General features: G+C 42.9%; 1 protein-coding gene across 12 annotated transcripts in view; it reads left to right on the top strand.

The window, feature by feature from the left end:
- The window catches only part of ZBTB20 (zinc finger and BTB domain containing 20), a 1517062-nt gene that overhangs the window by 662400 nt on the left and 827642 nt on the right, over nt 1-27020 (top strand). For all 12 annotated transcript variants that reach the window (XR_003852820.1, XM_029578313.1, XM_029578309.1 and 9 more), the window contains one exon: nt 17530-17596. The gene's annotated coding sequence lies outside the window, so the exon portion shown is untranslated. The remainder of the gene's footprint in view (nt 1-17529; nt 17597-27020) is intronic.

Here is a 27020-nt window from a genome sequence, read left to right as displayed (position 1 = left end):
CCCGGTGGTCCATTGATGCCATCGATCCCCACATCGATTCTTTCAGTGCCATCAATGTTTTCATCCATGGCGCTGATTTTTCCATTGGTGTCATCGATGCCAGGGCGGATGCCATCGATGCCCAGGTCAGTTCCATCGATGCTAGGGTTGATGCCATCAACGCCCGGGTCGATGCCCTTGGCCATGCCACCGATGCCGTCGGCACCCGTCTCCATCCATCGATTCCGTCGATGCCGGTATCAATTTCCCGATGCCATTGATGTCTATTCGATCCTTCGATGCCACATCATTTCCATCGATACCTATATCGATGCCGTCGGTGCCTCCATCATTGTTATCATTGCTCTGCCCGGGCCATCGACATTTTTTCATATATATGTTTGACGATACCCTCGAGGCCGCTCCATGCTGCCATCGATACCATCAATACTAACATGGCACCTACACACAATGCCCTCACCTAAACACAGTGCTCTATGTTTTGGGTTCTTTACTAAAGCCACGTATTAGCCTATGACACTACACAGTGCCAGGAGCAGTGCAGGCATGCTGACAGTCCGTCATCATTCGCCATCCAAGACAGCGAGGGCATCCACCTTGGCACTGGGGAAAGACCAGGCCGAGCACCGTGGCACTCATTGTCACCGGCACGGTGACAGTCTGCCACCGATGCCATCCAGCACATCCGTGCTATCCTACTCGGTGCTGGAGAATGCCCGGGCCAAGCAACATCGCTACTGCCATCGCCACTGTTCCACACAGTGCTGGCAGTCCTCGGTGTTCCAGAATAACTGGACCGAGTTCCGAGAAATTCTGCACTGGCGTCACGATACATTGAGCCACTGAAAAGAGGACCGGGTTCATGAGTCATGGCTCCCCTGTACCCGAGGCATTACCCATCGACACCGGTGCGGGGTTCTGACCGCCACAAATTACTGTGGTAGCGCCAGACACGCTCAGTCTGTCTCCTCTGTACCTGCGCTACCATACCAGGTTACAGAGTTGAGTCAGACATGTACATCCTTCAGGCTATCCCTCGATGATTCCTGAAATCCACGGAGCCGTCAATCTTCGCCGGCTCGTCCTTCTGCGATCTATGACGGATGGTAAGTATTCAACTCTAATCCCGCTTCAGCGACAATCCCATTGAGACCTGTTCTCTAAATCGGGCCATATGGTTCAAAAGGTTCTAGGTCGTCTGGCCTTTCAAGAACCGTATTAGTGTCACATATCGCTATTGCCAGCTAGTCGGACACAATACCAAGAGAACCTCTCTATCAATCATTTGGGATTACATCAGGACATCCTCTCGTTGTTAGCAACGGGACTCTGTACTGATTAATACTCTGGTTTCTGGTTCCTAATTAAGGACCGAAATTCCAGATGCATTCGCTGATTTACTAAACACAAGATTCAGCAAACACTGTCTCAATTGCAAGTCCACCTCAAGACCTGGCGACAGGTCTCGATGTTTTCTTGTATAGCACACAGAAATGCGGGTACGACTTTTACCGCTCACGCTCCCGTGGGAGATTACATGATATCCAGATTACATCAGCCCCGCCAGTTGGACACCTCCTGGTCTCTCAACTTTCCAGATATCAGAGCGGCCACCCCACTTTGTACCAAGGTTCAGGTTACAGTCCCCTGGACGCTACAAAGCGCAGAAGGGGGGGTGGAGGAGTTTTAATTTCACTATTCTTTCTTTCAACAGAAAGTAGTTACTCTCCGCCTATCCTGGATCTCAGAAATATCAACTTTCTTCAGAAGGTTTAATGGAACAAAGTCAGCATGGCTTTACCCAGGGCAAGTCTTGCCTCACAAATCTGCTTCACTTTTTTGAAGGAGTTAATAAACATGTGGATAAAGGTGAACCGGTAGATATAGTTTACTTGGATTTTCAGAAGGCGTTTGACAAAGTTCCTCATGAGAGGCTTCTAGGAAAAGTAAAAAGTCATGGGATAGGTGGCGATGTCCTTTCGTGGATTGCAAACTGGCTAAAAGACAGGAAACAGAGAGTAGGATTAAATGGGCAGTTTTCTTAGTGGAAGGGAGTGGACAGTGGAGTGCCTCAGGGATCTGTATTGGGACCCTTACTTTTCAATATATTTATAAATGATCTGGAAAGAAATACGACGAGTGAGATAATCAGATTTGCAGATGACACAAAATTGTTCAGAGTAGTTAAATCACAAGCAGATTGTGATAAATTGCAGGAAGACCTTGTAAGACTGGAAAATTGGGCATCCAAATGGCAGATGAAATTTAATGTGGATAAGTGCAAGGTGATGTATATAGGGAAAAATAACCCATGCTATAATTACACAATGTTGGGTTCCATATTAGGTGCTACAACCCAAGAAAGAGATCTAGGTGTCATAGTGGATAACACATTGAAATCGTCGGTACAGTGTGCTGCGGCAGTCAAAAAAGCAAACAGAATGTTGGGAATTATTAGAAAGGGAATGGTGAATAAAACGGAAAATGTCATAATGCCTCTGTATCGCTCCATGGTGAGACCGCACCTTGAATACTGTGTACAATTCTGGTCGCCGCATCTCAAAAAAGATATAATTGCGATGGAGAAGGTACAGAGAAGGGCTACCAAAATGATAAGGGGAATGGAACAACTCCCCTATGAGGAAAGACTAAAGAGGTTAGGACTTTTCAGCTTGGAGAAGAGACGACTGAGGGGGGATATGATAGAGGTGTTTAAAATCATGAGAGGTCTAGAACGGGTAGATGGGAATCAGTTATTTACTCTTTCGGATAGTAGAAAGACTAGGGGGCTCTCCATGAAGTTAGCATGGGGCACATTTAAAACTAATCGGAGAAAGTTCTTTTTTACTCAACGCACAATTAGACTCTGGAATTTGTTGCCGGAGGATGTGGTTAGTGCAGTTAATATAGCTGTGTTTAAAAAAGGATCGGATATGTTCTTGGAGGAGAAGTCCATTACCTGCTATTAAGTTCACTTAGAGAATAGCCACTGCCATTAGCAGTGGTTACATGGAATAGACTTAGTTTTTGGGTACTTGCCAGGTTCTTATGGCCTGGATTGGCCACTGTTGGAAACAGGATGCTGGGCTTGATGGACCCTTGGTCTGACCCAGTATGGCATTTTCTTATGTTCTTATGTTCTTAACCTTTGTGCATACAGACAGACAGCATAGTGACATTGTGGTATTTCAAATACACAAGCACGCACAACCTCTTAGCTGCTCTGCTAGGAAGCTGTGCAGCTCTACTCTTGGCCCTTGCTCACTCCATGCATCCCCGGGCCACTTATCTAACAGACTTACTGAACGTACTAGCAGACCTTCTCCACATAAGTTTCCATCCTCTTGGATGGTCTTGGATTATATGTGTAGTGAGGAAAATCTTCTAGCGCTGAGGTCAACCGAACTTGCCCTCTGCATCTGAATCAAACCATACGGTGGACAGATTCTACTCCCTACACATGTCTCCAATGCGTTCCCATGGATGCCTTTGCTGCAACAAAGGCCTCTTATATGTGTCTCTTTCGATGCCTCTCATAGCCAGCACCCTTATTATGCTGCACCGGGATGGGGTTCACTGTTCTCAGACCCACGTCCTGGCCGAGACCAGTATGCTTTCCCATACTTCTCAACCTATCACACCAGTAACCAATTCGCCTTCTCACAGGTCAGTCTCATATCATGAACTCACTGATGTTCTCAGGTACTGGTAGCATCTCAAAAACCTTCTACACACAAATCTTACCATTTAAAATGGCATGATTTACCACGTGTCGTAAAAAAAAAAAAAGGGGGGGGGTTTACCCCCTTTATTTCTACATCACTGTTTTCTCTTACTCCCTCGGATTCTACTCCCCAGACATCCTCTACATGGGTACGCCTCGATTCCAATTGGCGTACCACTTAGGAGTGGGGATACCTGATTAACGGTTCAACCCCTTCCTGATTAAGCCGCCTCTATTTTTACTGGCCTTCGGCCTTCGGCCTGTGCCGCTTTTACATATTTGTAAAGCTGCGACCTGGAGCTCTCTCCATACCTTCGCAGCCCATTATCGCTTTGATAAGACTGGCCGGCATGCTTCCATGTTTGGCCAGTCCGTCTTCTCCTCTTCTGTTCGGTTTAACTACCCAACATCCTTCCACCAACCCGTTAAGGGTTTCTGGATGCCCTCCTTACCAAATTCCACCCCCGACGTTGTGCCTTTTGCATGTCTTGGGTGCATTGCGTACACTCTCGGGCATCCTCAGCTCGGTACTCACCCATAAGTGTTGCTTACCTGTAACAGGTGTTCTCACAGGAAAGTAGGATGTTAGTCCTCACAAAACCCACCCACCACCCCGTGGAGTTGGGTCTACATACGTTTTATTATTTTAGTTTCGCTTGCGCTTTTTGCTATAAGACGAGACTGAGGGGAGACATCTGTGGTCACAGGGATAATTGCAGGCTGAGCATGCTCAGTTCACTAAGTGTGCCAGCGTCAGTCAAAGCTTTATAGAAACCGACAGAAAAGTTTTCCGTGGCAGGGCTCCATCCACTGACGTCACCCATATGTGAGGACTAACATCCTGCTGTCCTGTGAGAACACCTGTTACAGGTAAGCAACACTTGCTTAACTTAGGATTTATCTTTTACCCTGTGTTTAGTTACAATAAACAGATAAAATCTGTATTATCCCATGGATATTTTAAATTGAAACAACTTCGTAATTTAAGACTTTTACAAGAGCCCTCTTATTTCCAGACCATAGTGCAAGCTTTTGTTTTAACCATAGTTGACTATGAGAATTCAATTTATTCGAGCATTACAGATACTGCAAAACTCAGCAGAATTGCTGATTTTAAAGGCCTTGCCTCCAGAACATGGTTTCCCCCATGCATTTTCATTTTCACTAGTTACCTGTGGAATAAAGAGTTAAGTTCAACATTCTTACTTCGATTTATGAATCCCTTCAAGGAAATGCCCTTTCTTTTCTTTCTAATTTCTGATAGACATCTCAAGATGCCTTTGATTAAAGAAATGCATTTCTAGGAAACCAGATATCGGTGGTTATCTATTGGAGAGGTCCTGCTCTGGAACAGTTTGCCAGAGGATATTTGGGCTTTGGCTGGTTTTAAACTTTTTCATAAAGCATTAAAGACTGTCTTATTCAATGAGGCTTTATTGGTTATGCGGCAGGGATATGTGTGTGCATGTAAATATTTCCGCACACATTTCATGTTAAAGTCCAGAAAGCCCATTTTCCTCCTAGACCATGCCCACGCTCCACTCTTTTTTTGCAAATTCTTATTTGTGCACGTACCTGGAAATATGTGTGTACTCAGGCACCTTTTAAAATCCGCACAGAACACACTGGCCTGACATACTTGCGTATCTCCCATTTTTGGCACGCACCAGGCCTTTAAAATTCATTTTTTAATGAGAAAATGTCTGCAGAAAGTATTTAAGCGTCAACACATTATTGAACAAATTTCATTAAAATTTGGATAATAGAAAAGAAAGCTTACTATACTTTGGTGGTAGAACTATACTTGCTATGGTATGATGCTTTTGCAGCACATAGAGTTAAGAAACAGTTCAGTACATATGGACTGTGGGTGGTTGTTACCTTACTTTACTATCATCCTCCTGCAGAATACAGCAACAACAAAAAAAACCCCCCCAAAACTATATATTCTCTTTAATGCAGCCTATTATGACAAGTAAATTCAGATTATTATGTTGGGCATACAGAAAGTGAATGATGCTTGTTTTCACACAACACATGCAGTACAAAAATACCTAGCTGTTCCCACAGCAAGTAATGTCTGGCGGCGTGCAAATCACACATAAATATATATATTGCAACAGAATAAGCCTCCATATTTTTCAGTGACTGGTAATGTGACTTACAGCACAGCCCTAAGTATAATTTGTGACTTCGGAGATGAAAGATCACGGTGTTCCTCAACCAGCCACGCACGCAGTGGAGAATTTGAAATTAAAATGAAATTAATGTGGTAACAACATCAAAACCATGATAAAGGTCATAAAATGGTTCAGATAAAATTAGTCTGAAGAACAATGGCCAGATTGTGATAGGATAGATACAGGAGCTTAATTAAAATATATGGCTTGTGTGTAAAGTACATGCAGTTCTGTGTAAGTTAAATTCATATCATGCAGCAGTAATGACTCATTCCTGTTATCTTGTGAGATTTCATGATGTGAGTACAGAAGTGCATTTAAGGTAAATCATGCTGTTGACATTGTTTTACAAGCAGGTCTTCATTTAACCTTTTGATGGAGGTTTCCTCTTACTCTGTAATTGCTTCAAATCTGTTAAAAAAAAAAAAAAGTTTTGATAGGAAAAATTTAATTACAAAATGTATTTTTTTCCTTCTCTGGAAAGGTACGCCATGTTTTGAAATGGTTCACTGGATTCTGAGTTGGTGCTGTAAATATTGGGCCTTTAATTCTGAAAAAGGAGTGGTATAGTGGTCTATTGCAGTGTTTCCTAGTCCTCTCCTGGAGACAGAACCTAAACAGTCGGATTTTCAGGATACCCATAATAAATATGTATTTGCATACCCTGAGTCTCCAATGTATGCAAATCTATCTCATGCATATTCATTATAGAACATCCTAAAAACCTGACTGTGTGTGCCTCCAGGAGAGGAATGGGAAACACTGGTCTAGTGGTTAGAGCAGTAGGCTGAGAACCATGGAAACCAGGATTCAAATCCTACTGCTCTGACACTGTTTGTGACCTTGGCCCCCTCCATTTTATGTCCTCTGGGGACAGGGAAATACCTACTGTACCTGGTTTATAAATTTGGGCTCAGAGCAAGTTACAAAGTGTTCTATACAAATTATTTTGTTTCAAAATGAGTGGCTCATTTTTAAAACATTTTCATGGGGGAGACCTGGAGGCAAGAGGAGTTTGGCCCTCTGCATTTCCTGCCTTTCCGATCCTTTTGAGGGAAGTCGTGAGACCAGGGAGATCAGCCTGACACCCCGGCACAGCTGAACCGGCTGATTTACATCGAGTTTCTCTTGCTTGGTTGTGTTTGGTGTAAATGCGGTGGACGGAGGACGGAGGACTTCCCTATAAATGGGAAGGAAAAGAAAAGCAAAGATCACATCTTCTTCGGTTTCAGGAAATACACGGGGCCCAATGGACAATCACATGTTTAAAGTGATTGATTCGCCTTTCGAGGAAGGACAGGGAGTCAATTCATTGGCATCCCTGAGTCCTGGTGGGGGTCAGACCTCTCCACCTCAACCACTGGTTACATCTCTAGTGGGGGAAAACGAGGTAACTAATATTGTAACCGAGGGTAATATATGTACAGTGAAGTATAATGATTCTATTCAAGATGGGAACTTAATATCTAGTCAAATCAATGTGAGTGATAATGTTATAATATCTATGGCTAAAGATAAACTTCAACATTAGGTTTTAGTACTCTTGTTGACCTTTGGAGGATGATATTAAGGCTGGATGCTAATGTATCTTTAATGAATACTTCTTTGTCTACTATCGTTAATAATAGAGTTTTAATTGAAGGTCAGACAAAAAGGATTTTTATTGTTGAGAAGGATATTATTGCTGTATTTTCCAAAATACATTCTCTTCAAAATTTGGAATGCATACATATTAAGAATAACTTAGTTATGCACAGTGAGATTGAAAACTTGGAAAATATGATGCAGTCAAAAAATGTATGTGTGGTTAATTTTCCTATAACGTGATTATTATTACCTTGGGAAATGTTTAAGAAATGTTTGAAGGAAATATTATTGTATGAGGAAGATTTGTTGCCTAAGATATCGAAAATATTTTATTTTCAAAAAATTTTTTAGGAAGTCTGACAAAGAAAATGAAGATATGATTGAAGCCTCCAGTATAGGTGTTCCAACCATTCTGGAGGAATCAATAGATTTGATTAACAATAGAACCACACTTTTTGTTTCATTCTTGTGTGAGCAGGGTAAAGACAATGGGCTAGATTTTAAAAGCCCTGCGCGCTGGCGCTCCTATTTTGCATAGGCCACCGGCACGCGTGTAAGTCCCGAGGCTTCGTAAAAGGGGTGGGAGGGGGTGTGTCCGGGGTCAGGGGGCGGGTCCGGGGCCGTGGTGATGGTTCGGGGGCGGGCTGGGAGGGCGGTCCTGAGTCCCCCGGCACTGCGGCCTGTGCCGGGGGATGCTGAGGTGCGCGAGCAAGTTACGCCTGCTTCCAGCAGGCGTAACTTGCACAACAAAAGGTAGGGGGGATTTAGGTAGGGCTGGGGGGTGGGGTAGATAGGGGAAGGTGGGGTGACGCGGAGGGAATGGAGGCAGGCTGCGCGGCTCGGCACGCTCAGGCTGCCGATTTTGCGCAGCCTTGTGCGCACCGACCCCGGATTTTATAAGATACGCGCGTATCTTATAAAATCCGGTGTACTTTTGTTCACGCCGGTGGCGCGAACAAAAGTACGTGCATGCGTATGTTTTTAAGATCTACCTCAATGTATTTCAAAATTTTCAAAAGAATAAAGATGCTCCATTTTGCGGACAGAAAGTCCACATCTTTCCAGATGTCTCCAGGTCCACACAAGTTCGACGGAGACATTTTTTTTGTCCCTTAAAAAGCAGACGGTGGCACTGGGGGCCTCTCTTTTTTTTTCTAAAATATCCATGTTTTTGTTGTATTAATTTTCAGGGAAAGAAGTTTAGATTTTCTGATCCTTTGCATCTAGAGACCTTTTTATTGGATGAAAATCCAGCTCGAATATCAGAGAAAGTCGACTAATAGAAAAAGAATACTTAACTCCTCTCGCCTAAAACTTTTATAGGGTGTTGTATGTATTTTCCTATAGTAAGATACTAAGGGTTAACACATAGTGGGCCGGATTTTAAAAGGGTTACGCACATAAGGTACGCGTGTAACCCTTTTAAAATGCCCCTGCACGTGCCGAGCCTATATTGCATAGGCTTCCGACAAGCGCAAAGCTTCGGGACGCGCGTAAGTCCTGGGGCTTTCTTGGGGGGGAGCATGTTGGGGGGTGTGACGCGGTCGGCGCGTCATCCGGGGGCAGTGCCGTTGGTGTGGTTTCGGCCTGGAGGCGTTCCGGGGGTGTGGCCGCGGCCTCCGGAGCAGCCCCCGGACCGGAACATGGCGCGGCAGCCAGCCCGGTGCGCGCAAAGTTACGCCTGCCCCAAGCAGGCGTAACTTGTACGACAGAGGTGGGGGGGGGGTTTAGATAGGGCCGGGGGGGGTGGGTTAGGTAGGGGAAGGTGGGGGGGAGGCGGAAGAAAGTTCCCTCCAGATTGGAGCGGCCTCGGAGGGAACGGGCAGCGTGCGCAGGGGCTCAGCGCGTGCAAGTTGCACAAATGTGCACCCCCTTGCGTGCGCCAACCCCGGATTTTGTTTGCGCGCGCTATGTTTTAAAATGTACCCCATTATTTCTTTCTTTTTCTCCCCCTTGATTATGGGTTATAAGTGCAGATGTATGTTTATTATATTTGATTGATATGTGTATTTTTTATTGATGCACATTATTTCCTTTTATCTCTTAATTATGATTGTAATTTCATTGAAAAATTAATAAAGAAAATTATAAAAAAACAAAAAACCCAAAACATTTTCATGATTCCGTGTCAAGTATGTATTGACACTTAGCGGGCAATATTGAAAACCTTTTCTACATGTTCAGCAATGTGTCTTTTTCCCTGCAGACTAAAAAGGTAGAGGAGTGGTTGGGGACGAAGCTCGAAATAACATTAATACTGATAACCCTGTGAGTTAAAATTACCTACAGGGTTTGCAAAATTGCGTAGAGTCTAATTATTGCCCCCTTAATGCATCAGCAAGCCATACCAGTGAGGATCCTATCAAGATGGAATGGGCAGATAAAGTAACTGATCGCCTGGGGTGAGAGGCCAGGGGCACTGATACACCTTGTCCAGGGGCATGCCGATAGCAATCCATGTCACCACTGCCACTACAGCAGTGATGGAAATGTTTTTAATTTTTAACTGGCCGCTAGCAATTGACCACATCATTGGAGTGGGACCAAGCCCCCTCACCCCTCATGGCTGACTCCACCACCTAGACTACCCTAGGTGCCAGTTGATCTGGCGATGGTCCTGGCTCTTAGATCATATTTGTTTACTATGTCACCAGGATCATGGCACAGTAAACAGATTTGGCCCTATAGGGCCAAGGGACCGTGACTTGATTTCTTGTTTTTTTATGGATAGCTTCCTGGAACTGGTCTCTATTGGGTCTACACTGCCATGAGCCTCAATTTACACTCCAGAGCTTTCCCCCATTTTTAATCCTGTCTCTTATGTCCCGATTTTAAAAGGCCTATGTGTGCATATACCGGGAGATGCGCGCCAAAGTATGACTTGATCAAAAAGGGGCGGACTCGGGGCGGTGTCTCAGCTGAAGCGCGCACTGGGATCACTTGGTCACGCGCAACCTTCTGCTGCACAGCAGAGCGGGTACGTTTGGAAACAGAAAAATGTAGGCTAGTTAGGGGGGGGGGTTTAGGGGTTGGGGTTGGTAGGGGGTTTAGAAAGTTCCTTTCTAGGCCATTTGTTTATTGACGTGGACTGGGAGGGAACTGGGGAAAAAGGCCCTATCGCTCTGCGCATGTAGCAAAATCCCCCCCCCCCTTGTGCGCGCAAGTTGGCACTCGCACACACATATATAAAATCAGGGGAGCATGTGCACGCGGGTAGCAGATTTTATACCATGCACGTGCACCAGGAATTGTGCGCACATGGACGTCCGCACACAGGTTTAAAAATGTACCTTTTAGTTGAAACCAGGGCTCCAATCTAGTGTTATGAACCTCCATTGGGTGTGACTCGGTGATGGTGCTGTGTATTTCCATGCGGAGAGACCTGGATTTATTTTCCAGTACAGGTCTTCAGCTCCCAGGGTCCTCCAGTGCTGGGAATTCTATAGAAATTGTGTGATCATGATACCTAGTGGCCATGTTTAGGTCCCATGCTTACAGGGTTCCAGAAGGATCCATGCTGTGTATGACTCTTGTCTCAGGATGGTTGCAGCAATAATGACTGGACTGTGTAAGTTGGAAGGGGATATAAAATATCCCCGGGTAGTTACAAATGAATGCTTATTTGTACTGGCTCCCATTCCTGGTTCTGACAGATTTGGAGGCCCAAAGGAGCTGGAGGAAATCGACAGGTAAGAAAGAAATAAATTGAAGTGGAGGAGTAATTTGGTGGTCGACCTTGAAGCTCTTTACTTAATTACAATGATTTTAAGTGGAAAACAAGACTGTTACATACCTCTAGGTTCATCATTATGTTATATAAGGGATAATTTGTAAAATACAGTGCAGAGATTAATAAACATATATCAATTTTACTTGAAACTTTAATAAAATATTATTAGCTTTTTAAGAGCCAACATCTGACTAGCTGGGATAAAAACTTGGAAATAACAAATAAGCAATGGGAAAATATTTTTAAAATGGTGAGCAATTCTTTCTATTTGCCAAGCTGCAGAATTCCAGTAGAAAGCCATTAATAGACATTTGGTATTCTCCAGCCACCCAAAAGAAATTGAAGGCTTCGAGTTCTGACCAACGCTGGACCAAGTGTAAAGTGAAGCACATGGATATTTTCAGAACACTTCCCAAATTAGAAGGCTTTTGGGAACAACTTCATGAGGTGATGGATAAGGTGCTAGGTAAATTATAGATAGAATTAAAAACCAAGGCATGAAGATATAGAATTATATAGGAGCTATAAGGCAACAGGCAGAAAAGTGAGACCTCTTGTGTCCAGTTTTGGAAGTCCATACCTCCAAGAGGATATATAAGCAGGTTAGAGGCAGCGTAGAGAAGGGCTACAAAAACAGTTCACAGTATGCACCAAAAGCCCTATGAAATGAGATTTAAGCATCTAAATCTGTGTACCTTAGAGGAGAAGAGTGAGATGGGGTAAGGGGAAATGGCAATATTTTCAAGTACCTTAAAGGTATAAATGATGCATAAGAAGGAATCTCTTTTTTTTTTTTCTTTGTAGAAAAGGAAGCTCTAGAGCAAGAGATCATTTTATGAGGCTCATAACGAGTAGACAGGAATAATGTTAGAAAATACTTCTTTTCAGAAAGAGTGGTGGATGCAGGAATAAGCTCCTAGTGAAGGTGATCGAGACAGAAAAACAATAACAGAGTTAAAGAGAGCCTGGGATAAGTCCAAAATGTCCTTAGTTTCAAAGGAGTGAAGAGTAAGCCAGTCCATATTGCAACAAGATGTAAATTGGGCTGAATAGATGGACCTTATGGCTCTTATACAGACATTCACCAGTATGAACCAACTATTATTTTTAGAAATTTCCAACATAAGCTCTACAATATTGGTCGATTTTAAAAGGAATGCATGCTCGTTTATGTGCACGGGGTTCCTGGTGCACACACACATGGAAGTGCCGATTTTATAACATTCACACGCATGTTATAAAATCCCAAGGCCGCACGTACATGCATGCCAGATTTTAAAATCCATGCATGTGTGGGCGGCACGCGCATTGGGGGCGAATTTTTGATTAGTACACGCGGTGAAGCAGTTGGGCCTCCCCCAGTTCCCTCCCAGTCTGCTCCAATTAAGGAGCAGACTGGGAGGGAACTTCCCTAGTCCTCTTCTCTCCTCCCTGACCCCTAACCCCTTCCTATCTACTTACATTTTTTTGTTTCACTACTTACTTCTCCTCTGGAGCAGAAGTAGTTTTTGTGCGCCGACTGGCTGCTGGCGTACGCTTCCCCTGGACAGCAGTTAATGACCACTGTCCCGGCCAGCCTCTGTCCCACCCCATCTCTCCCCGCCCAGACCTCGCCCCCGGCTTGCTCCTTTTTCAGGGCCCGGCACTTGTGCACGTACTGGATTTACATGTATGGCCGGGACTGTTTTAAAATGCGTACGTTATAATGCGTGCAGTGTGCGCAGTGCCTGAGGTCTGACAATTAAGTTTGTGAACTTGCTACTGTGCGCTTACGTTGACAGCACTATACAAACAGCTCTGTAAGGTTTCATAACCTTGATATATCAGTGTCTCACAGCTGTGTTCATGTCGACATGTGGCACTGTCTTGCTGACTGGCGTTCATTATTGTTGCATGTTTTTGTGTGCCGTCACGAAAATGTCAGAGCTTGAATTAAAGCAATGAACAAACATTAAATTTCTTGTTAAACTTCGCAAGAATGGAAGTGAAATCAGGGACATGTTAGTCCAAGTTTATGGGGATAATGCCATGAAGAAAACGTCAGTGTAGAAATGGATTAAACATTTTTCTGAGGGGAGAGAATGCGTCACTGATAAAGAGAGGTCAGAGTGGCCAATAACGAGCAGAACTGTCGAAAACATTGCAGAAATTTGTCGAATTTGTCAAAATCATCGGCTGACTGTGAGAAACATAGCAGACCAAGTAAACATCGATAGAGAAACAGGAAAATCTTAACCAAAAATCTAGGCATGAGAAAGATGTGTGCAAAAATGATTCCAAAGGAGCTCACCGATGAACAAAAGCAAAGGAGAGTCGAAGTTTGCCAAGACCTTTTGGAGAGGCAAGACGATGTTTTGGGCAATGTTATCACTGGTGATGAAACATGGGTATACCAATATGACCCTGAAACAAAGCGTCAAAGTGCACAATGGAAGTCAGGCAATTCTCCACAACCAAAAAAGCTTCATTAGTCCAAATCAAGAGTCAAAGCGATGTTGCTAACCTTTTTTGATATCAGAGGGATTATTAATTATGAATTTGTACCAACTGGACAAACAGTTAACCAAGTTTATTATTTGGAAGTGTTGAAAAGGGTGTGTGAAAAAGACAAAAAAGACCTGAACCTTTCACCAACAACTCATGGCTCTTGCATCACGACAAGGCATCAGCTCACACGGCAGTGTCTGTGAGGGAGATTTTAGCTAGTAAACAAATAACTGTATTGGAACACCCTCCCTACTCACCTGATCTGGCCCCCAATGACTTTTTTCTTTATCCGAAGATAAAGGAAATATTGAAAGGAAGACATTTTGATGACATTCAAGACATCAAGGGTAATAAGACGACAGCTCTGATGGTGATTCCAGAAAAAGAGTTCCAAAATTGCTTTAAAGGGTGGACTAGACGTTTGCATCAGTGCATAGCTTCCCAAGGGGAGTACTTTGAAGGTGACCTAGTGATATTCAGCAATGTGGTAGGTAGCACTTTTTCTAGGATAAGTTTATGAACTTAATTGTCAGAAATGTATGCGCATGTATTTTTCAACATAACTTCTGAAGCTACCTAAGTTACCTTTAGTTGTCCCATTTCTTGATTTCGCCTTAAATAGCAAATATATGAAAATGATTCCCTATCAACTTTTACATTTATATTGCATGTCAGTTCTTGAGGTATGCCTCACTCTGATAATGTTTCTCTAAATTGTTAAAAAGACCAGCTGTAGATTTCTCCATTCCATGTACTTTCAAAATGTCATCTGACCAAAGTCCTTGTATTAGATGTTCTTTGTGCAAACCAAAAAATAGAAAACATAAGAGCATTTCTGGCCTGGGACATTAAAATGGTGTTTGTGGCGAAGACTGAGTGGCAGAAATCTCTGAAATTTGGTAACAATTTTTGGTGATGATGCTTTTGTGCAGGTCATTAGTGAGATCTTTGTAATTCTGTGGATGATACTTGGTTAAAAAAAATTGGTAGTCTAATCATGTTTAACCACAATTGACCATTAAAGCTTGTGGTCATGTGACCCACTTATTGTTAACAACTAATAGCCAAATCATGTTTTTTATGGTTGCTGTTTCAGTCTGGCATTGAATTTCTGTCACTGCTTGTGCATTTTTCACTATATGGTAGATTATCTTCATACTTAACTTTTGTTCCCCTAGGATCTCTGTGAGAGGCTATCCCTATACTTGACTGCAGTGCAGTATACTAGGATGCTGGAGATGTTTGTTTAGATCTGTTGTCCATTTTGGACCAGCAGAATGTGGGAATGTTGCTAAGGTGATATACCTAGATCACAGGGAAAGGCAGGGAAGGAGAATCATTGTTCTGAGCACAGAACAGAAAAGCTCAAACATTCCTTCTACCCTCTTGCTTTGTCATTTGGATTCTTGATCTGGATAGGTAGGAAGTAGAAAATGTGACATGTTCCTCTTGAATAAAATATTCTGAGCAGAGATGGTGTCACTTTTTTGCCTTATATAAATAGAAAAAAATGTTTGTACCAGTAGAAAATATATCCATATCCAAGTAGTCGAGATTTCTCGACGTGATCCAGTTATTCTAAAGCTGCCTCCAGATCAAGGGCTTTCACATTTATATCTAGTATTGAGTAATTTTCCACATGAATTTTACATCCAAACAACTAATTGACATTCATTAATGCATCCTGTACTTTGAACACCTTGCATAATACTGTGTGTGTGTGCAGATCTAACACCTTGTTTCTGGATCCCTCTCTGTACAGCAACCTTTCAAGTACAGGTCTGTTTTACTGGGAAAATGTAAACTATTTAACTTCTTCCTTTCTCACCCTCTGTAAATGTATTGAAAATAAGTGCAAGTACAGTGGCAACATTCACCAGCTTGTCATGGCAGGCTATTTACCATTGTGTAGAAGCAATAAAACATGAATTGAAAGAATATTTTGTTGACTGGTACACATAGTGCTCCTAGCAATGCTTGTTATGGCTGTATAGGGCCTCTTTTTTTTTTAACTGAATTCTAAATGTAAGGATGCATTTGTTCCTTAGATATGATTGTACAACTTTTTATTTCATTTTTTTTATATAAAAATATTTTTAAAGAAGTTGTAATTAAAAGAAGAAAAAAAGGCCTTCAAAGCTGCCTGGTACAACGTGAGCTGATACTGAGATGCTTTGAAATGTTACTCTTGCTCTAGTGTATTCTAGCATTGAGTATTGTGCATTAAGCAAACCATGTAAAGAAATTAGATATCCAGATTAATTTTGTTTTTTGGATGATGAACACATTGTAATGCAAACCAACAGAGTGATTATCTGTCCTGGCTGACATGCCTGCTAATCTGTGGACACCCACATGCCAATGCAATATCGGCTTACGTAAAACAGGCGCTCATGATTCAGCGCCTGCTCTCCTAATGTGCGCCCAGCCACCTCTCCTGGGTGCGCAATGCATTATTTAAATGAGGGGTTGTACTGAAAAGGACGAGCTAGGGATAAATTGTGCATCCCTAGCGCGTCCATAGCATCAGGTGCCCAGGAGGAAGTGGCTGTGTGTGGGTTAAGAAAATGGACGCTCAATTAATGGGCGTCCATTTCCCTAACCTGACTGCTGGCAAAAAGATTTTTTCATTCTGCTTCCTGTGCTTCCTCCTACTTAGTACTGGGATGATAATAAGTAGGAGGAACCACAGAAAAGCAGTATTTTGAGCACATTTGTGGTTTTGTTGGGTTTTTTTTAAGATGGCTCTGAGCATGTAAAGACTTAACGCCAGCACTGGGGCTGGTGTTAAATTTTCTGTGTTAAAGCGTGTGCATCTGGTGCACAGGGATTTTTTTGCATCGGGGGGGGGTGATAAGTACTATTAGATATGCGCTGGCTTGGACACATAAATTGCTTTAGAACCTCGGGTGAACATTGTACTCCTCTTCTCCGCAAGTTCGAAAACAATCCAAAGTGTGATTGTGGTCACCCAAATCATGCAATAGATCACATTGCAAGTAGTAGTAGTAGTCTGCGACCACCCACAGGTGGACCAAACCTCTGTAGCTCATGATACTACTGAAGCAATCCGGTGGTTTATAGGTTTGACCCATTTGATTTGCCACAATACAGAAGAATTTAAATATTTTAATTAATTCAATGCAAAGAGAAAATTACATTGAAGATCTCAAATAACATGTACATATTTATTTACATTTATTACATGCTTAGTGCTACACATTCCTGTGCATGGTAAAACATTAGAAATTGTAAAAAAAAAAAAAAATAAATTACATATTCAAGAAACAGATTTTTAAAAAACAGGCTTTTATATCTTTTTGGAACTTCAAATAATCCTGACACATTTTCAGCTAGGCCATTCCACAATTTAGGGCCTTATGAGTCTGAAAATTCTCTCTCATATGGACACCCACCCACCCTCCTTTAGAGAAGGAACAACCAGCAAACCCTCCTGCGAGCACTACTAGTTCCATCCTGGTTCATAAAGGCCCAAATGCTCCTTCAGGTAGTCAGCACGTATCCCAATAAGCTGTTACAAGAGTCCAGACTTGACACTCATTACAATATACTATAGGTGTGTAGACATGTATTACAACATCTTAACAGCCAACCCCCATTTTGAAATAACTCATAATCCTACCTCCTTTTCATTTTAAAATATTCTAGCTAAAGCTTATGTTTACAATTCCCCCCAAAAGAGTCACGCATGGCTGGTAATGCAATGCTTTGGTTGGTAAAACATTATGAAAGTTTAATTTTTAATTAAATAAACAATACCAATTATAACTGACAAGAGATTTTAACCTATTTCTTTTCAGACTGCCTGGAGTTACATTTAGATGCTGAAATCGGTGCTCCTTACCAAAAACAAAAAAAAGTATTTCTGTAAGTAACGGTTCTAGTACTTTTCTATTTTTGGTATTTTTTAAATAAAGTGATTAGAAACTGGACAAGGGGAAAGCTGGGATAATCATGGTCTAATTTCACAAGCTAACTTGTGTTTGAATGGGTATATTGTGCGCTATACCGAAACTGCCACATATCACATCAAACAAAAAAAAAAAGGTGGTTTTGCCCCTGTTTTTCTTTGGAAACGTTCAAGGTTTATGTACGACTTTGCTTCAGTTATCGTATTGTACCTTTTCTGTGAAATTGTCACAGGAGTAAATCTCTGCACATGGTGACCAATTATCCCGCCATGCCAATATGAAATTTCACAGGCTTCCCTTTTCTGTTAAAAACAAAACAAAAAAAAACTTTCAGAATCAAAATTGTATAAGATTATCCAGCAAGAAATGAGGCCATGTCTCATAATCTCATAATTCTGTAACTGCATGTCAATGTTGCTTAGTTGATATATTTAGAAAAATTATCATCATGATTTGTATAGCTCATGCTTTATGTTTGTAGCGCTGTATGCATAATACTGACTGAATCTCATGTCTTGCAGAGAATAAAGGCTCTGTGTATGGCAGATTCAGATACCGTGGGTAAACAAACAGGAACTGATACGTGATGGGAAATGATAGAAAAACAAAGGATGTGTGTTATGACTAAAAAGCTGGTGAAATGCCATAGTGTGTGTGTAGGGGGGTGGGGGATAAGAGAGGGGGAGTTTCTTAAAATTAAAATGTAGAACTTGATGACAAAGTCCTTAGCAGTCCTATGAAATGGTGTCCTTTTTAAAAATGCATTACATTGTGTTACATTGCTTCAGCTACTAAGTTTTTCTCCTGTGTCTTATACCAGTCCAGATGTCTGGTTATGTTTCTGTTCATTCACAAGGAAAGAAAGACATAACTCGAGCATTTGATCTGGTATAGAAGAAGGTGGTGAAAACAAATTAAGCACAAAAATGCCATATTATGCCTAATCTAAATACTGGTGCTGTCAAATTTAAATTACTAATAAGAACATGCCATAGTGGGTCAGACCAAGGTCCATCAAGCCCAACATCCTGTTTCCAACAGTGGCCAATCCAGGCCATAAGAACCTGGCAAGTACCCAAAAACTGTCTATTCCATGTTACTGTTGCTAGTAATAGCAGTGGCTATTTTCTAAGTCAACTTAATTAATAGCAGGTAATGGATCCCTATCCATAGATAGGAAGCTTGCAGGCCTGTGGGTGCTTTTTATCCACTGGAAAACTCCCCGTTGGGTTTCCCTTGGACATGCAGGTGGCACTCACATTGGCACATTTTGCAAATGCATGGGAGGAGGTGCACAGCATGTGCCAGAAGATGTATTTATTTATTTATTTATTTAACACTTTTCTATACTGACCTTCATGCTAATGACCATATCAGATCGGTTTACATCGAACAGGGTAAAAAACTGAAACAGAAATAGACAAATGAACGGAAGCGGCAAAGTTACATTCAACAAGGAGGGTGAACTTGGAGGCTAATCAGCTAGAAAGAGAGGCCTAGGATGGCAGAAAACTAGTAATATAATACAATAAGGTGAACGAGCTAGCGCATAATGAACTTTGTGGTACAGGTTTCCTCGTTCATGAAGGGAATTAGTTCATCTAGTGTGAATCCGGGGGATCTGAGAAGGCTTGGCGGAAAAGCCATGTCTTAAGTTTTTTCCTAAAAGTTAGGAGGCAGGGTTCCAGCCTGAGGTCTGAAGGGATTTTATTCCAAATAGTTGGTCCTGCTGTAGAAAACGCTCGGTCTTTGGTCGAGGTGAGGCGCGTGACTTTAGTTGGAGGAGCTTGTAGAGTTCCTTTGTGGATTTCTCTAATCGGTCTGTTGGAGGTATGGAGTTTGAGGGGAATTTCGAGGTCGAGTTGAAGTTGATTGTGGATGGATTTGTGGATTAAGGTAAGTGATTTGTGTAGGATTCTGAAGTTAACTGGTAACCAGTGTAGGTTTCTGAGGATAGGTGAAATGTGTTCTCCACGGTTGGTGTTGGTCAAAATTCTGGCTGCGGCATTCTGAATCATCTGCAGGGGCTTGGTGGTAGAGATGGGTAGACCTAGGAGGAGAGCACTGCAGTAGTCTATTTTGGCAAATATCAAGGATTTGAGAACTGTCCTGAAGTTGTGGAAGAATAGGAGGGGTTTGAGTCTTTTTAGAACCTGGAGTCTGTAGAAGCAATCTTTCGTTGTGATGTTGATCATTTTCTTAAGGTTTAGGCGATTGTCGAGAATTACCCCCAGATCTCTTACATGCGTATGGGTGAGATGCGAGTTGTGGAGGGACTGTGGGAGGGAGTTATCCTGGTTGGAGGAGATGAGGAGGAGTTCGGTCTTCGTAGTATTAAGGACCAGGTTTAGACTGTTGAGTAGGCTAGTGATGGATTGTAGGCAGTTATTACAGTGAGTGAGAGCTTTTGAGATGGATTCTGTTATAGGAATCAGAATCTGCACATCGTCTGCGTAGAGGTAGTGTATTAGTTTAAGATCTGTTAGCAGTTGGCAGAGGGGGAGGAGGTAGATGTTGAAGAGGGTGGGGGATAAGGAGGATCCTTGCGGTACGCCCAGTGAGGAATTTGTAGAGGGTGATTCTTTATTATTAATTTTTACTTTAAAGCTTCTGTTGCTGAGGAAAGACTTGAACCAGCTGAGGACTGATCCGGATATACCAATGTCTGATAGGCGATTCAGGAGGATGGAGTGGTTGACGGTGTCGAATGCCGCCGAGATGTCTAGCAGGACTAGTAGAAAGGAGTGGCCTTTGTCTAATCCCATAATAATGTGGTCTGTTAGAGAGATGAGGAGGGATTCCGTGCTGCGTGATTTGCGAAAGCCATATTGCGATGGATATAGGATGTTGTGATCTTCTAGATAATCTGAGAGCTTGGTGTTTACCACTTTCTCCGTTAGTTTAGCTAAGAATGGGAGATTAGAGATGGGGCGGAAATTGGCTAATTCTCTCGGGTCTAAGTTGTGTTTCTTAAGGAGGGGTTTAAGGGAAGTCGTTTTAAGTTTGTCTGGATAGATCCCTTGAGTTAGCAGGCAGTTTATAATGTTGGTCAGTGGTCCAGAGATCGTATTTGGTATAAGAAGTAGGAGTTTGGAAGGGATATTGTCTGAAGGGTGGCTGGATGGTTTCTGTTTTTTAAGGAGGGATTCGATTTCCCTGGGGGAGGTTAGATTGAAGTTGTCGAGTTTGGCTCCCACGGGGGTGTGGACATTGTCATATGCAGCAAGCGGGGTGGTGAGTAGTGCAAGAGTATTCGAAATCTTCTGTTGGAAGAAAGATGCGAGCTCGTTAGCCTTGGATAGTGCCTGTTCGTCTGGTATTGTCGGAGGGGTTGGCTTAGTGATTTGTGATACATAAGAGAAAAGAGCTTTGGCATCAAATTGGAGATTGTGGATTTTATTGGCATAATATTCTCTTTTTGTCTTTAAAATAGAGGTCCTGTAATGATGTAAGGTTCCTTTGTATGCTGAAAGTGTAGATGAGTTGGGGGTTTTACGCCATCTGTTTTCTTTGTGTCGTAGGTCTTGTTTCATCCGTTTCAGTTCAGAAGTGAACCAAGGTTGATTTCCTTTTTTTGCTGGGTTAATAGTTTTGGAGACTGTGGGGCATAGTTTGTTTGCTATTGCTTCCGTGATGTTATGCCAGGAGAGTACTGCAGAGTCTGGTTTGGAAAGATCTAAGTTTGTGAATTCCATCGAAAGCTGATCACTAAGTATATCGGATGCGCATGGTTTCCTGTAGTGAATGGTGGAGAGGTAATGAGGTGTGTATGTCTGTTTATTTGTGGAGAAGGAGGAGTTTATCAGGAAGTGGTCAGACCAGGGGATTGGGGTACACGAGGGTTCCATTGTGCAGGAGAAATTTGAGTTGATGAAGATAAGATCCAGAGTGTGTCTGGCTTTGTGTGTCGGGTTGTTGATGATCTGTTTGAATCCCATTGCGCTGAGGGAGGTGAGGAGGGCTTCGCAATTGGCGGAGCGGGGTGAGGCATCGATATGGAGGTTGAAATCTCCCATGATCATGGTTGGAAGGTCTGTGTTGATGTGCTTCACTATGGATTCAATAAGGGGTGAGGGATCAGATTCTAGAACTCCTGGTGGTGCATAGACTAGCAGTAATTGTAGATGTTTTGATGTGACTAAACCCAGTTCCAGTTTGGACTCAGACTTTGATAGTGTGCGAAGTAAGTCTGAGATCTTTCTTGGTAGCTAGTAGGAGACCGCCCCCTCGTTTTCTGTGTCTGTGGAATGCAAAAATATCGTATATGTGTGTGGGTAATTGGTTGATTAGAGCAATGTCTGAATTTTTTAGCCAGGTTTCTGTGATGGCACAGATGTCTGGGTTAGAGTCCAGGAGATAGTCATTGAAGATGTGTGTCTTTTTCGTCAGGGATTGTGCATTGACTAGGGTTACTGAGAGAAGAGCGAGCCCAAGGAACTGGGTCAGAGGGGAGATCATGATTGGGATGAGTGATCTGGAAACTCTAGATGGTGTTTCTTGAGCAGGGAGAATGCCAGAGTGGTAGCGTTGGTATCTGATAGGGATTTGGTGGGTTAGCATTTTTTCTGGAAGCTCCGTTGGCGGGGTTGGGCTTGAGGAACTGAGATTTGGATGCTGGAGAAGTGGGAGTCCAATTGGCTTTATATCTATCGAGGAAGCGTGAAGGTTTGAAGCTCAGTACGGCGGTGGTAGGGCGAGAGGAAGGCCTTACCCCAATGGGCTCGTGTGCCGATCGCGCGGCTCCTCTCCCAGCTCCTACAGTTGTTCTGGGTTGCCTCCTTCGGTCCTGATGTCTGCCGGCGAAGAGGACACCTCGGGTCGCGCCTGGATGTTAAATACTAGGCTAGTCAGATACATACAAGATACATAGATACATACAAGATACATACAAAGATATTAAAGTGAATTCACAGTGTGCTTTCCTTCCTCTCCCCTAAGTCTGCTGACTTTTTACCTGCGCATAAATTTGTAAATATTGACCTCCCTGACAGGGCAATTTTCAAAGGAATTTCCACTGGTTAAAAGCCTTTTATCCTCCTAGATTAGAAACCTGTCCACCCTATATGCAGGTAAAAGCATGCGTCTTATGGAAGTCGGGGATATTCCTGTGGCAGAGTTAGGACAAAGAGGGAAAATGACGTGTACAGTTTGGATTTTCAAAACCACATATGCAATTTTGGTTTGGAAAAGTCATCCTTTACACAAAGTAGGCACAGATTTCTGCAGGTACATTTCACCTTAACATTTGTCAAAGTGAAAGCAAATGCATACTTTTCCTTTGGAAATTAGTGCAGTCTGGAGGTAGAAAGTATCCAGCAGCTTTGCAACAATGTGGGCCATTTTAAAATTGCTTGCATAATGTTTATCTAACAAATTAACATTCATATTGGATCCACCCTATTTCCTCTGCTGTTTCACTCTTATGACCTTAATTCCTGCAGTGTTTACATCACTTGACAAGTTATATTCTTTTGTGTTAACACAGCCTGTCCTGGATGCAGGAACCAAATATCAGGGAGCAGATTCATATTGTGAATGATTAGTTTTACAGATGACATATGAAACAGATGGGCTTTCTGTACATTTTAATAAACTTTCCAGGTAGTGGTGGACAAGCCCAGAAAATTTTAGCAGGTGAGCTGAGCCAAGAAATTCTTGCTTGGTTCTAAGGGCCTTATTAAAAAATGACTTTTTTCCATTTTGTGGTGGCAGAAAAAATATTTATTGAATAAGGCCTTAAGAGTCCATCTTAGGCTAAGCCAAATTAATTAGCACAGATACAAAGAAACTGCAATCAATTCTGAGCAGATTTAACATAATTTTCCCACTTCTTTCTTTTCTTTTTTTTTTTTTACTAGCGGACCCCTGCCATGCGTTGCAGTGGCTGAGTCAGTTTCTTTGCCCTCCCTGCCCCTTCCCCTTGCTCATTTAGCTGAGTCACTCATCTTCTTCCCCCTTGGTCACTCCCCCCCCTTCCCTCCCCTGTCCCCACTCCAACTCTGTCCCCTCACACTCACCTCTCCCCTCATTCTTCCTCCCCTGACAGTTACCTCCCTCCTCATTCTCCCTCCCCTCACTGTCACCTCAGTGACTCCCCACCTGGTGAGGGCTGTTTTGTAACCTTTCGGAGATGGTGCACATTTTGTGTATGTGTCTGTGTGTGCCCTCCGCCTTTGCACCCCAAAGTAATCCCCACAGAAACGTTGTGTTTATATAAGCCTCCCCCCCCTTCCCTTCCTCCCCCCCCAGGCCGGCGAAATAGACTAACCCAAAGAGTTGCAGAATCTCGGAACTGTCCCCTGGCGCCCCCCCCCCCCCCCGAACATGGACGCAAGAACATCCCCATGCCCCCCCCCCCTGTAGGCCCGACGATACCTTTCAAAAATGGTAGTCGGTGGAGCGGGCGTTTGTTCCGGCATGGAAGTTTTGGCGCCGGGCCCTCGAGGTAGAGCAATGGGAGTGGTCGTTTCGCTGAGATAGTAAGGACGAAGGTGCGCCGGTTGCCAGTTCAGAAAATGGCGTCGACGGGCCCTCGCCCTTACTATGTCACATGGGCTACTGCCGCTATTGGCGTTCCCGAGTGTCCTAGTAAGGGAAAGAGCCGTCGGCGCCATTTTGATTGCTGGCAGCCGACAGCCGTAGTGTATGCAATGTGTCCCGGAGCGGTGTTGCCCCCCCCCCCCCCCCCCACTCCGCTGGAGCAGCCTGAACTATTCTGCAGTTTTCTGTGCGTTCAGAGGTTGAGGGCAGTAAGTAGAAAAGTCATGTGCGTGAGGGGTGTAAGGATGGTGTTTGTGTGTGAGTTCGTAGGGCGTGGGAATTGCAAACATGTGGCATGTGAGTGGCCTCCCGGTGTAGCATGCTGTTATTTAGTGGGTTTTTGTGTGTTTTTTGAGGGTGTGTGAAATAAGTACAATTGGCAAGTGTGCGGGGGGGGGGGGTGTGAGGAGGGTGGATTTGTGTCTGCTCGGAGGGCGTATGAATCGCAAACATTGGTCACGTGTGTGTGGGGTGTGAGCGTTTGTGCAAGGTGTAAGAGCTTCCGCTTACGTCCACCAGATGTTGCTGTTTTGTGGAACCAAATTTTAAAACTTTTTTACCAGCCCCGGTGTGACATATATGTAATGTAAGTGTAGAAGATCCTTGCCGTATGTGAGGTGAAACTTGTGTCCAAATTTGAACGCAATCGGTTAAGTGGTTGCTGAGATTAGCGACTTGGTACAAACTATTTAACATTTTTATTTATATAGATTAGCCTGTGCTTGTCCATTTTTTCACTTGGTTTTTCCTTTCTCTCTTCATCCCTCTTCCTTTCTCAAAATATTTTTTTTAATTTTTCTGCCTTTCTTTCATGTCATTTTTCCTTTGGTTTTCTTTGCTCCTTCTCCATGTAGCTGTCCCTGTTACTAAACTCACCGGATTCTATACCTTTCTCTAGTTGGTCCTTTTTTTTCTTTCTCTTTCACTTTCACTTTCTCCTCACAGTCCCATCTGGTTTTTTAGCAGTTTTTCCCCATCCATCATCATCTCAGCCTTTCTTCCCTCCACAGTTCCAGCTTCTTTCCCTTCTTTCTTCCCTCCCAGCCCAGCCTGCTTTCTTCCTTCCTTCCATCTTGTTTTTCTCTCTTCTGCAGCCTGTCACTTCTTTCTTACCCTCATTGCCCAGCAGCCTGTTTCTTCCTTCCTTCAACCTCTTCTGCCCACTTCAGCTTGCATTTCCCTGCCATAGTCTTATTTGATTAAGTCTGAGCTATATGCGATGCTGGCAGCTGTGCTCTGTTCTTGCAGTACTGGCTGACTTCCCCAATGCCACAAAGACACATAGTTCTTTATAAAGAGGATTAGTTATAGCAGACTTTGACTGCTGTATAAATAATATGCAATTGTGGGTACAGAAAATGATGATAACTTTCAAACTCCACATGCACGTACATGGCCGAACAGAGAACTACTAACAGTATTTTACAACCTGCACACCTCAGTTATGCCCAATTATAATGCACTTGTGTGTGCGAATACCTACAATGCTGTGTGTTTCAATACATTGAATGTGTGCATTTTTCCTATTTTAAAAACATAAATGCATATATTTTGTGTGAAAAAAATTTCTTGCTTAAAACTTGATTTACATGCGCAAATTGGTATATTTTAAAATGTGCATGTAATTGCAAACACCAGTTTTCTGATTGCTCAAAATAGTTTACCCAGTCCTTCTCCAGTTCATCAAGACCCTCCTAGTTATTCAGCCTGAACTCCTGCCAGATCAGCCAGACCTCCCACCCATCCAATACTTGACAATAGATGAGTCTGATATCAATTGCGAGAGATAATTAGCAGGTGTAGAATTGCATGAATAAGTTACTGCATCTACCTACGTAACTATCTTATAAAATAGCAACTTACACACTTACCTTTTATATCCGCATTGGAACATCCTTAGACCACCCCTTTTCTTTACACGTGTAGTTGTACACACGAAAGCTGTAATACGCACATATGTTTATAAAATAGAATGTATGCGAATACAGGCTACTTACACGCGTATATGCTAATTTGACGCATGTAACCCTTTGAAAATTCACCCCATTTTATTTAGTCTAATCCAGTTGATCAAGATAAACTGTTGTAAAGAGAGCTACACACACACAATTTACATGACTTGGTTGGTGTTACACAGAAGGTAGTAGATTTGAAAAATCCAGAATATTGGGAAATGCAACTTCATATGGGCCATATGAGGGTTCCATTTTTGCCACACCTATCATAACATCAGAATCTAGGTCACCTGTTGCTGTTCGTTGCCTGACGGGTGGAGAAGTTGGTGCCACCGCTACCCTTCTCCATCCCACTTAGGCCAGTCTTCTTTCAGTTTGTCTTTTCAGATATATATCGAGACTCTAAAAAAAATTATAAAGGAAGGTCATCCTTTGGCCCCCTCTGGTAAGAGGAAAATCTTGCTAAAAAAAAAATAGTTTCCAAAAGTTTGGATGTTCATGTACTATTGTGTCCAGTGTATGATGGGAAGGTAAGAGTAAGCAACAACAGGGAAATAGCCCGACAACTAAAATATATTTCTTCTAATCCTTTTGTCTTTGTCTGACTGGGCATTGGATTCAAACATCTTTGTAGTAGGAGTGGGGCGTCCTCCATTCTGGATACCAGGAGGAGGCGTTTGTGGGCCTAGGGGTGCCCCAGTGATTGGAAGAGGGTCTCTGTGAGCTGTGGTAGGTAATTTTCACCCACCTTATTTATATGTTCCTTTGTGTATTTTATCTTCCATAGTGGCTTGTGTGACTAAAAGTGTAGTTTCACAGGCAGTGTCTGTCCGTGTGTGGCTGGTGCTTTTTAAAATCAGGCCTTGCCTTTGTTTTTTGCGTTCT

This window comes from Rhinatrema bivittatum, chromosome 15 (assembly GCF_901001135.1).
Source record: "Rhinatrema bivittatum chromosome 15, aRhiBiv1.1, whole genome shotgun sequence".
Lineage (NCBI taxonomy): Eukaryota > Metazoa > Chordata > Amphibia > Gymnophiona > Rhinatrematidae > Rhinatrema > Rhinatrema bivittatum.
The sequence above is the reverse complement of the archived record's forward strand: the minus strand, read 5'-3'. Positions and strand labels throughout refer to the sequence as shown.